Source organism: Kogia breviceps, chromosome 3 (genome assembly GCF_026419965.1).
Source record: "Kogia breviceps isolate mKogBre1 chromosome 3, mKogBre1 haplotype 1, whole genome shotgun sequence".
In the NCBI taxonomy this organism is placed as follows: domain Eukaryota; kingdom Metazoa; phylum Chordata; class Mammalia; order Artiodactyla; family Physeteridae; genus Kogia; species Kogia breviceps.
In genome coordinates, this window is record NC_081312.1 from 39,807,797 (window position 1) to 39,818,954 (window position 11,158).

The following is an 11,158-nucleotide window of genomic DNA, read 5'->3' on the forward strand; positions in this document are numbered from 1 at the left end:
TACGACAGGACGCACACACCCTCCGTGATATCCGGCCCCGTGACGCTACATCCGGTCCCGGCAGCTCCACCTCCAGCCGGGTCCGCCCAAGACAGCGCGATGTTTACTGCGCCTGCGTTGTTGCATTTGCTTTTAGCAGCTCAGCTGTCTTAGGGGAGTAAGATGGACGTGTTTAATTTCAGTAGAGAAGTTTGCATCTCAAGTGGCCTGTGAGCCCAAGAAGGATTTTAGGTCAACATGAGGCTAGCTTATACAAATCGATATTACCCTTACTGTCCCTCTCCTTTAAAGTGATCCTAGAGTGATAGAAGTCAAGTTTTACAGCTAAGGAGGAAAAATTCCTAACCTCAAACCACCCTCACGGGGAAAGAGGATCTAACGAGGGTTTATTGAGAAGCAGACTGGACTAATTCTCTTACAGTCTGTACCCACATAATATGGTGCTTAATGTGTGGCTCTCTCCTTGTAGCGCTAACAGTCTTCTGCAGCCACTCTTGAGAAGCTCTTGTAAACAACTCCCCAGCACCACCACAATCTAGCACAGTACTTAGCAGAAAGTACTCTATCGGCTTTATATATACTTAATTGATTATTTGGTTGAATTGGTCTTGTGTGTACACACCATCTCCTAGCTTCTCTCAGGAGCTAGCTATCAAGTAGTATTTTGTACCTTTCACTATTTCTCTGATTGCATGTCATGCTATTCTTATTCTTTAGGAGAGATATCCAAAAAGCACAAGGGCTTTCTGTCTGTAGATGAGGTTCAGCTCACTTAACTTTCCTGATACTGATCTTTTTTTAAAAAATGTGTTATGTAATATGCATTACAGGAAAATTTACGTAACATGTCTGAGTAAAAAGCATAGCAGGAATACAAACAACGTATGTACCTTCTACCTGTATAGGAACCACAACATGACCAACACCCATCACATCAATCTCTAAATTCCTCCTCTAACCTGTTCTGCCTCTGCCATTAGTTTGGTAATGACCACCTTATTTTGTTTCTCATTCGCTTATAACTATTTTATCACACGTGTACGGATCTCTAAACAATATGTTGTTTAGTTGTGGTTGATTTTGAACTTTATTAAAATGGTATTGCAATTTCTAACAGTCTTTCTTTCATGTGTTTGTTAGCAATCTGTATATCTTCTTTGGAGAAATGTCTATTTAGTTCTTCAGCCCATTTTTGGATTGGGTTGTTTGTTTTTTTGTTATTGAGCTGCATGAGTTGCTTATAAATTTTGGAAATTAATCCTTTGTCAGTTGCTTCATTTGCAAATATTTTCTCCCATTCTGAGGGTTGTCTTTTGGTCTTGTTTATGGTATCCTTTGCTGTGCAAAAGCTTTTAAGTTTCATTAGGTCCCATTTGTTTATTTGTGTTTTTATTTCCATTTCTCTAGGAGATGGGTCAAAAAGGATCTTGCTGTGATGTATGTCGTATAGTGTTCTGCCTATGTTTTCCTCTAAGAGTTTGATAGTGTCTGGCCTTACATTTAGGTCTTTAACCCATTTTGAGTTTATTTTTGTGTGTGGTGTTAGGGATTGTTCTAATTTCATACTTTTACATGTAGCTGTCCAGTTTTCCCAGCACCACTTATTGAAGAGGCTGTCTTTTCTCCACTGTATATCCTTCCCCCCTTTATCAAAGATAAGGTGACCATATGTGTGTGGGTTTATCTCTGGGCTTTCTATCCTGTTCCATTGATCTATATTTCTGTTTTTGTGCCAGTACCATACTGTCTTGATTACTGTAGCCTTGTAGTAGAGTCTGAAGTCAGGGAGCCTAATTCCTCCAGCTCCATTTCTCGTTCTCAAGATTGCTTTGGCTATTCAGGGTCTTTTGTGTTTCCATACAAATTGTGAAATTTTTTGTTCTAGTTCTGTGAAAAATGCCAATGGTAGTTTGATAGGGATTGCATTGAATCTGTAGACTGCTTTGGGTAGTATAGTCATTTTCACAATGTTGATTCTTCCAATCCAAGAATATGGTATATCTCTCCATCTGTTGGTATCATCTTTAATTTCTTTCATCACTGTCTTATAGTTTTCTGAATACAGGTCTTTTATCTCCATAGGTGGGTTTATTCCTAGGTATTTTATTCTTTCTGTTGCAGTGGTAAATGGGAGTGTTTCCTTAATTTCTCTTTCAGATTTTTCATCATTAGTGTATCGGAATGCAAGAGACTTCTGTGCATTAATATTGTAACCTGCTACTTTACCAAATTCATTGATTAGCTCTAGAATTTTTCTGGTAGCATCTTTAGGATTCTCTATGTATAGTATCATGTCATCTGCAAACAGTGACAGCTTTACCTCTTCTTTTCTGATTTGGATTCCTTTTATTTCGTTTTCTTCTCTGATTGCTGTGGCTAAAACTTCTAAAACTATGTTGAATAATAGTGGTGAGAGTGGATAGCCTTGTCTTGTTCCTGATCTTAGAGGAACTGCTTTCAGTTTTTCACCATTGAGAATGATGCTGGCTGTGGGTTTGTCATATATGGCCTTTATTATGTTGAGGTAAGTTCCCTCTATGCCTACTTTCTGGAGGGTTTTTATCATAAATGGGTGTTGAATTTTGTCAAAAGCTTTTTCTGCATCTATTGAGATGATCATATGGTTTTTCTCCTTCAATTTGTTAATATGGTGTATCACGTTGATTGATTTGTGTATATTGAAGAATCCTTGCATCCCTGGGATAAATCCCACCTGATCATGGTGTATGATCCTTTTAATGTGCTGTTGGATTCTGTTTGCTAGTATTTTGTTGAGGATTTTTGCATCTATGTTCAGCAGTGGTATTGGCCTGTAGTTTCCTTTCTTTGTGACATCTTTGTCTGGTTTTGGTATCAGGGTGATGGTGGCCCCGTAGAATGAGTTTGGGAGTGTTCCTCCCTCTGCTATATTTCTTCCAGAGTATCTTGACTGTTCTTGGACCTTTGTTTTTTCCTGTAAATTTTAAATTGAACTTGTCAACGTTCTCTAATAGTACCATTGGGATTTTGATTGAATTGCATTAAATCCATATCACTTTGAGAAGGATAACATTTTTATCATATTGAGTCTCCCTATCCTATAAGTATTTATGTAATCTTTAGCTAATCAATAAAGTTTTATAATTTTTCCTGCATGTGGATCAATTCCCTGAGCCTATACACACAGCCACAGTGTGATGATAGTGGTTTTAGCAGGGCTCTCTTTGACTGTCTCTTTCCCTGGTCTTTCTGTTAAGCTGTCTGCCTCTTTTGGTATCACACCCAGCTAGTAGACTCCACTAAATTCCAGCTGATTGTTCTACTGCTTTTGACAATGTCCTGGGGCATGAACTGCTTCATAGTTCAATTATATTTAGGTTCCTTTGCAGAGATAGCCATTGAATGCAGTCTTGAGGTTTGTTCTGATCCCAGAGGGTTCTTCTTAGTTGTCTCTTTCTCAGGCTCTCTCTGGTAAACTAGCTGGTCTGCAGTTTAGCTTCTTGCTGCATGGAGCTAGCAGCATCCTCTTAATTACTTGCCACCAAAATATGCATTGTTGTCAAGATCACCTTGAAGTTTGAATTTTCTCACACTCTTCTAAATAAAATCAGTTCCTCTGGGGAGAACTTCAGAGTTCTCTGTTCTAGTGGACTTTTCTCTCCCCCAGGCAAAATCTCTGAGCCAATGCTCAAGCTGGGAATGGGGACTGTGTGCCATGTCTTTCTGAGTGATACCCCTGCTTTATAAGCAGGGTTCTGGAAGGGGGCATTAGCTTCTGCCCCTCAAGCTGTCTCTCCTGGCATGGAACCCCCATGTGAGCTGTGTGAGCTGGGGCGAGGGTGACTGGGATCCCAGCACTCATAGCCTCCTGAATGTGGGATAGGGCCTCTGTCCTATGAATAGTGTCTGAAAGGAAGAAAGGAGTTCCTAATCTCTCCAATCTTAAATTCCTATAAGTAGGACATACTTATCTGGAATTTAACATTTGCAACATGAAGCTAAGGAGGATGAGAAATGCTGGCAGCTTGGCTCTCCCAGGGAGATGCATAGCATTTTTACTGAGATCTCAGGGAAGAGTGAGCTCCACTTTCTTGGCCATGCCTGCCCAGAGTGGAGCTTTTGTCATACTGAGCAGGGTTGGGGAGGCAGCAGGTCATGGCTCACGTGCCACTGACTCTTGCTGTTCCTACCAAGATTTAGTAGGTTTTCTTGAATAAATGTTTCTTCATCTGCTGTATTCCCTTCAAACAATTTCAAGAAACTTTAAATTGTTGTTGTCTAAAATTTTCACCAGTTATAGTTGTTTCACAGGGTAGTAAGTCCATAGGGCTCCTCATACTGCCATTTTCCTGGGCATGCATTTAAAGGAAACTCAGGTTTTCAACCATCTAATGTAGAACAACTCACCTCAAGAAGATAATTAAAATTTTAGTGTGATAAATATGAAAGAGGTGAGCACAGCACAACATGGGAACACCTAGGAGAAACTCTTAACCAGTCCCTGAGAGGATAAGCTTTCTAAAGTAGAACTGAATTGTGAAAAATCAGGGAAAGAATTAAGAAGATGAAGATGAAAATAGGAAGAGTGCTGCTGATGCAGAAAAAAAAGCAAGTGCAAATGTGCAGAGGAAGAGAGAACGTTAGGAAGTTTTATCACTGCAGCACTGGATGAAAAAGAAAGAAGCTGTAATATTTGGAAAAATAGGCAGGAGATCCCAAGGTCTGGAATGCTTTGTGCTGGGAGATTTCCGCCCCCCCCCCCCCCCCACCGAAATTCTCAGTATTCTTGTACATTCTGAGCCTTCTAAGTGAAGATGCTTGAATATAAGTCCTAAAGACAGAAAACTCTGAAGAGGTTTAGAGACTTATCTCCCCTGGAGCCATTTGCTTGCATTCCAAGAAAGGAAAGACAGAGACCCTCCTTTCTCCCCTCCCCACAGAGAAATTTGTTTACATTCCTTAGATGGGCAGATGTGCCAGCTGCTGCATGTAAGCTCCAAGTCTCATAATTTGAGGGTTCCTCTCTTGTGGTACAAACCCTGGTGCACATACAGGTGAATATCTGGCCCTCACTGTGTAGCCTGTGGGGAATTGGGGCTCCAGGGAACCAGAATTAACATGCTCTATGAATAATAAATGGCCTGTTCTCTGGTCTAGAGGTCTGGTGTTTCTGTTTGTGTGTGTGTGTGTGTGTGTGTGTGTGTGTGTGTATCAGATCCTCATAGTTTTGGACTTAACACCAAATATAAAAGCATTTGAACTATCAGCTAAAGACAATCAATAGCTATGAATATTTTTTTAAATGTTTTTTCTGTTAACAGAAGTAATCATATTTCCTATACAATATTATAAAGATACAGAAATGTAATATTAGTAAAAGTCTTCTGATACTCCACCCCTCAAGGACAATTACTATATTACATTCAGAGTTTTTAAGTATGGAAATAACATAACCATAGTTTTGTTTTAGGAAGATTGGTTTAGCAACAGTGCAGTGCAGCAGGGATGGGGCAGATAACAGGAGAGGTATAGGAAACACAGGCAAGAAAGGATAAGGCTGTATTAGTGGTCATGTAGAGAATGGTGTAAATTAAATACCTAGAAAAAAAAGACTGTGTCACTGTGTCACTGACTTTGACGATTTGATAACACTAAAGCATTACTGTTAAAGTTTTAGGTGTAAGAATAGTATTGCGCTATGTCAAAAAAGAATAAAATTTTTAGAGATACATACTGAATTATTTACAAATGAAATTATATGATGTCTAGAATTTGCTTCAAAATAATGGGTGGGGAAGGGAGGGATGCATAAAGGTACTGATGAAAAAAGCCACGAGTTGAGATTTTTGAAGCTGGTACTGTGGCTGATTCTGGATAAGGCACCCAGATGTCTCAGGAATGACTTACACTTCTGGCTGCTTGGAGTGCAGCAGCAGGTGGTCCTCAGCTGTCAGTCCTCCTTGGGGATTGTCTCAGCGGAAGAAAAGCGCCTCATTAAAGGTCATTTCTTCTGAAGGCAGCCCACATTCAATGACTGATCACTGTAGAGGCCTCAGCCCTCTCTGTAACTTGGTACCCCTCTCAAGGGCTATCTCAGGCCCACACCTCCCATGTGGCTGCTGAAAGCCTCTGCTGGGACTGCATCTCAGCTCAGTTTCTCCCTCTGTCCACTTCTGCTTTTTCCTGTCCGCGTGTTTTTCCTTAAAACACTCCCTGATAAATGTCCTGCAATCTCCCTCTTGTGGAGTCTACTTCCCCAAGAACCCAAACTGCAGAGACACTTTGACATCATTATACTATTCTCTTTACTTTTGTACATGTTCAAAAGTTTCCATAATGAACATTTAGGAAAAGGACAGCATCAGACTGGATGTGGTGGATAAGGGTAAAAGTGACAAGTTTTGTCTAGGGCTTTGATTTTGGAGACTGGGTGGTGCCATTCACTGAGCAGGTGATGCAGGAGGAAGAGTCATTTGGAGGGCATATGAGGAGTTAGTTTTGTTTTTTTAGGATTTTACTTTTTTTCATCATTTTTATTTATTTTTAAACATCTTTTTGGAGTATAATTGCTTTACAGTGGTGTGTTAGTTTCTGCTTTATAACAAAGTGAATCAGCTATACATATACATATATCTGCACATCTCCTCCCTCCTGCGTCTCCCTCCCTCCCACCCTCCCTATCCCACCCCTCTAGGTGGTCACAAAGCACCGAGCTGATCTCCCTGTGCTATGTGGCTGCTTCCCACTAGCTGTCTATTTTACGTTTGGTAGTGTATATATATCAATGCCACTCTCTCACTTCGTCCCAGATTACCCTTCCCCCTTCCCACGTCAAGTCCATTCTCTACATCTGCGTCTTTATTCCTGTCCTGCCCCTAGGTTCTTCAGAACCATTTAAAAAAAAATTCCATGTATGTGTTAGCATATGGTACTTGTTTTTCTCTTTCAGATGTACTTCACTCTGTGTGACAGACTCTAGGTTCATCCACCTCACTATAAATAACTCAATTTCATTTCTTTTTATGGCTGAGTAATATGAGGAGTTAGTTTTTGAGAGGCCAAACTTGACGTGCCTGTGGGGAGCAGTCTGGCCTGGACATGGACCATCAAGCTAGACATAACTCTAGGTAATTATAATGATAATGAATTATTACCTTGGTAATAACTCTAGGTAAGGTAATGATGACTTAGAACATCTTTAATGACCAATACAAACTTCACTTGCGTTTGCCCAATTACAGCTGAACGTGTTAGAACCTCGTAGAATGGGAATTAACCCATTGATAGCAGACACCACATTCTAGAATATTTCTCTCACCTATAGGTCTCAGAATAACCCTGTCTTAGTCTGTTCAAGCTGCTAAAACAAAACACCATAAACTGGGTAGTTTACTCCTCATGGTTCTAAAGTCTGGAAGTCCAAGACCAGAATACTATCTTGGTTAGTGCTAGCTGGTGAGATCCCTATTCCTGGTTGCAGATTCCTAACTTCTCATTGTGTACTCACTTGGCCAAAGGGGCGATGGAGCTCTCTGGAGCCTCTTCAACAAGGAAGGGCACAAATCCCATTCATGAAGGCTCCACCCTCATGACCTAATCACCTCCCAAAGTCACCACCTCCGAATACTGTATCAGCTTGGAGGTAAGATTTCTATATATGAATTCTGAGGGTCCACAAACATTCAAAACATCACAAACATCTTAGACTCAGTCAACCCTCAGTAATTGTTCTTTGAATAAATGGATTTCATTGGAAGAGCTAGAAAATGGTCCTGTTTTCCCCATTCCATTCCTCTGATCATTTCTTCTCTGGTCTCTGTCACACAAGATCCTCTCCTACCTTCAATCACGTGAGTTGTCCTTGTGCAAGCAGAGTGCAAGGTTTTAGGAAAAATCAAAGATGAATCAGATGGGAACCTCGCTCTGAAGGAACTAAGAGTTTGGTAGGGGAGATAAGACATGCATAAATGATCACAGAAGGCTGAAAAAAAGAAAGAGAAGTAAGAAAGCAGGACTAAAGGTGAAGTTCACAGGGACGGCAAACACTTGCAGTTGAGTTTGCCTACAAAGAGGAAAAGCACCTACCCAGGCTGTGCTGGCTCCTCTCTAATTTGTGATATTAGAAGCTTACTTCAGTTAGGTTTTTGCTTTAAATACTCTACCAGCAGGCTGGAGAATTAGGCAACAGCTTATAATGGCTTACCCAAAGCTTGTCCAGTACTCCTATTAGAGTACGTCATAAGCAGTTGTGTGTGGAACAATTTTTTTTAAAAAAGCCATTTTAAAGAGCCAGTAATATTATCCAGAAATATATGGAAAGGATCTCTACATAAAAGTGTTTCTTAATATTTCAAAGATCTCTAAAAAATATTTGACTTAACAGCGTCCTAGCCTACTTGTCAGGTTATATATGTTTCTCAATTTTAAAAAATGCTTTTGTGATAAACATTAAAGAACCCCACTCCTCCAATCCCCTGGCCTGCTCTACTCCGTGAACAATCACCAGTTTACAATGATTTATTAAGCATCCATAAGACCAAAAGAGTTGTAGTATTCTCCCTAAATGACACCTCTCTAATTAAGCACAAACACGGTGACTGAGGCTACAGTTCAGTTTTTATTAGCAAAAAAAAATTTAGAACACCTCGGCCACTGGCTTTAAATGTTAAAATTAAAAGAGAATTTTTAATGTCCTACTTTTTAGGAGATTCTATTTGAGAAAACATGAACAATGAATTTTCCTGAAAAAACCAATTTAAAATAAAATATAAAATGTAGTCAGCTGTGTATGTAACAAAAGCGAGGTTATTTATTCTAAACAATACCTGGCTCCGTACTTTACAACAAACTGCGCAATCATAACCTAATTACAGGAGACTAAATTTAATGCCCCAAGCTTTTCTGTTTTCCACAAACTCATCTCCCTTCTTTTCAAAAAGATTATCTTCCAAAGGATTCTCAGGGTGCAGACACACAATAAATTCAAAAACATTACAAGCAAAAAAAACCAACACAAACCAACAACAATAAAAACCCATCCGGAGCAGCTAAAGTTTCCATTTAATTACTTAATCAAGCATATCTCAAAGTGCTTTATTTAAAATAAACGAAGCCTTTGAGTGACTTAGGGGTAACACGTTGAAATGAACACACAACTTCTCTGTTTTTGATAAGATTAGTAGATAGGACTAATCTTTTTAAACTGTTGCATAGCTACGCAATCTGTTAGGCGACCCCTCGGCATTTCTCTGTTCTACAGAGCACAGCTTAACACTCCAAAGCATCTGCTTGGGAGTTCGGAAGACAGCTCTACCTACAGCAACACTTCACTTCTCCTTCCCTCAAATCTGCCCCCGCTCCCCAAACCCCAACATCCAAAACGGCCAACTTTCAGGCAGGGCAGGCAGCCGAAGCGAGCAGGTTACGGAAGACAAAAGGCAGGGCGGGGCCCACGAGGCCCTGCCGGTCCTTCCGTCCGCGCGCGCGCGCATCTTAAGGCCGGGCAGGGCGGTGCCTCCACATGCTCTTCCACACGTAGGCGGGAGCCAGGAGCAGCAACCGCACGCGCCGCTCCTGCCGCCTCGCGCCGGCCCCCAGACCCGGGCCGCGGGCGGGGCCGGGGCTGCGGTGCTGAGCCCCAGCACGTACTGGGGCGTGGCCTGCAGCGCGGCGGGCGGGGTTTGGAGAAGTTTCTCCGGGCGGCTCACATTTCACGTCGTCATCATGTAGGCACCAGGTCGCCAGGGACAGAAGTGGTACCGGTCCCTTCCGCATCCTTGCTGTTCTCCCCGCTGAGGGTCTGATCACTGGCGCTCTCAGGCACCTGTCTTTCCTCTCCGTGCCGGAATGGAGCCAAGACAAAGGAATAAAAGAAATTAAATAGTACTAGGAGATCGGGTGTCTGAGCAGCGTCTTGGATAATACCGTCCACTACAGGTAAGAATAAAAATTATGTCCAAACCTCTGAAAGATGTGAACACAACAAAGCTCTGGAAGGTGTTCATAGGAGGGTAGAGGTAAGATGTTTTTGTCTTACAGGGAGACTATTTCATTTCACATCCTACAGATTGAACTAATTCTCTGTAAAATGATCTGGGACAGCAGGCTCAGCACTATTTAAAAGGAGGAAATTTGAGCAAAGTGGTTAGTGGCAGACTTAAAAAACACCCAGGTAAAATTTTTTTTACATTTTTGTTGGTTCCACATAGCAACATGTTTGCAAAGGTTTTATTTAACCAAACACCGTTTAAAAACAAAAAAAGATTTTGTATTATTTGCAACTTGTTTTTGACGTTGCTGCAGTGGAAATTTGAACTTTTGGAATGTTGAGGTTTCTGCAAAGCCAGCAACTTTAAGTTCATCATTTTTGCATTTTAGAGGTTGTAGGGAGAAATCAAACTTTAGAATGGTAGTTGTGAGGTTAATACAAACTTAAAATAAACGTGTCTAGCATGCTATTAAATCAAACAGCGCTGACAGAACCATACCATATATTCATCTGGCCTTTTATAGTTTATCAACGTGCATTTCATATACCACCTCATTTACCTGAGTTAATGTCTCCATAACCAGACACCGAAATCTCTAGCTCAAACTCAAAACCCACTAAATAGCACCAGAACACCACTATTTTTTTTAAAATCCCACATTTATTTATTTATTTTTGGTTGTGTTGGGTCTTCGTTTCTGTGCGAGGGCTTTCTCTAGTTGTGGCGAGCAGGGGCCACTCTTCATCGCGGTGCGCGGGCCTCTCACTATCGCGGCCTCTCTTGCTGCGGAGCACAGGCTCCAGATGCACAGGCCCAGTAGTTGTGGCTCACGGGACTAGTTGCTCCGCGGCATGTGGGATCTTCCCAGACCAGGGCTCGAACCCGTGTCCCTGCATTAGCAGGCATATTCTCAACCACTGCGCCATCAGGGAAGCCCAGAACACCACTTTTATTCATTTCCATTTGCCTTGCCATTCCTCTCATAGAACATCCCCTCAGTGTACTCTGTGATTTCATTACCGTCAAGGGACACCCACCCTCAGTTCCCTACACCCCCATTGCTTTCTATTTGCCATTTAAACAATTAATGGGAAAAGGGGTAAGGTTCTACTGGACTAGCTAGGACCTCACCAGCTCAGACACTGACTCATAGGCCATCTCTCCAAGACTGTTTCCTCATCTACAAAATG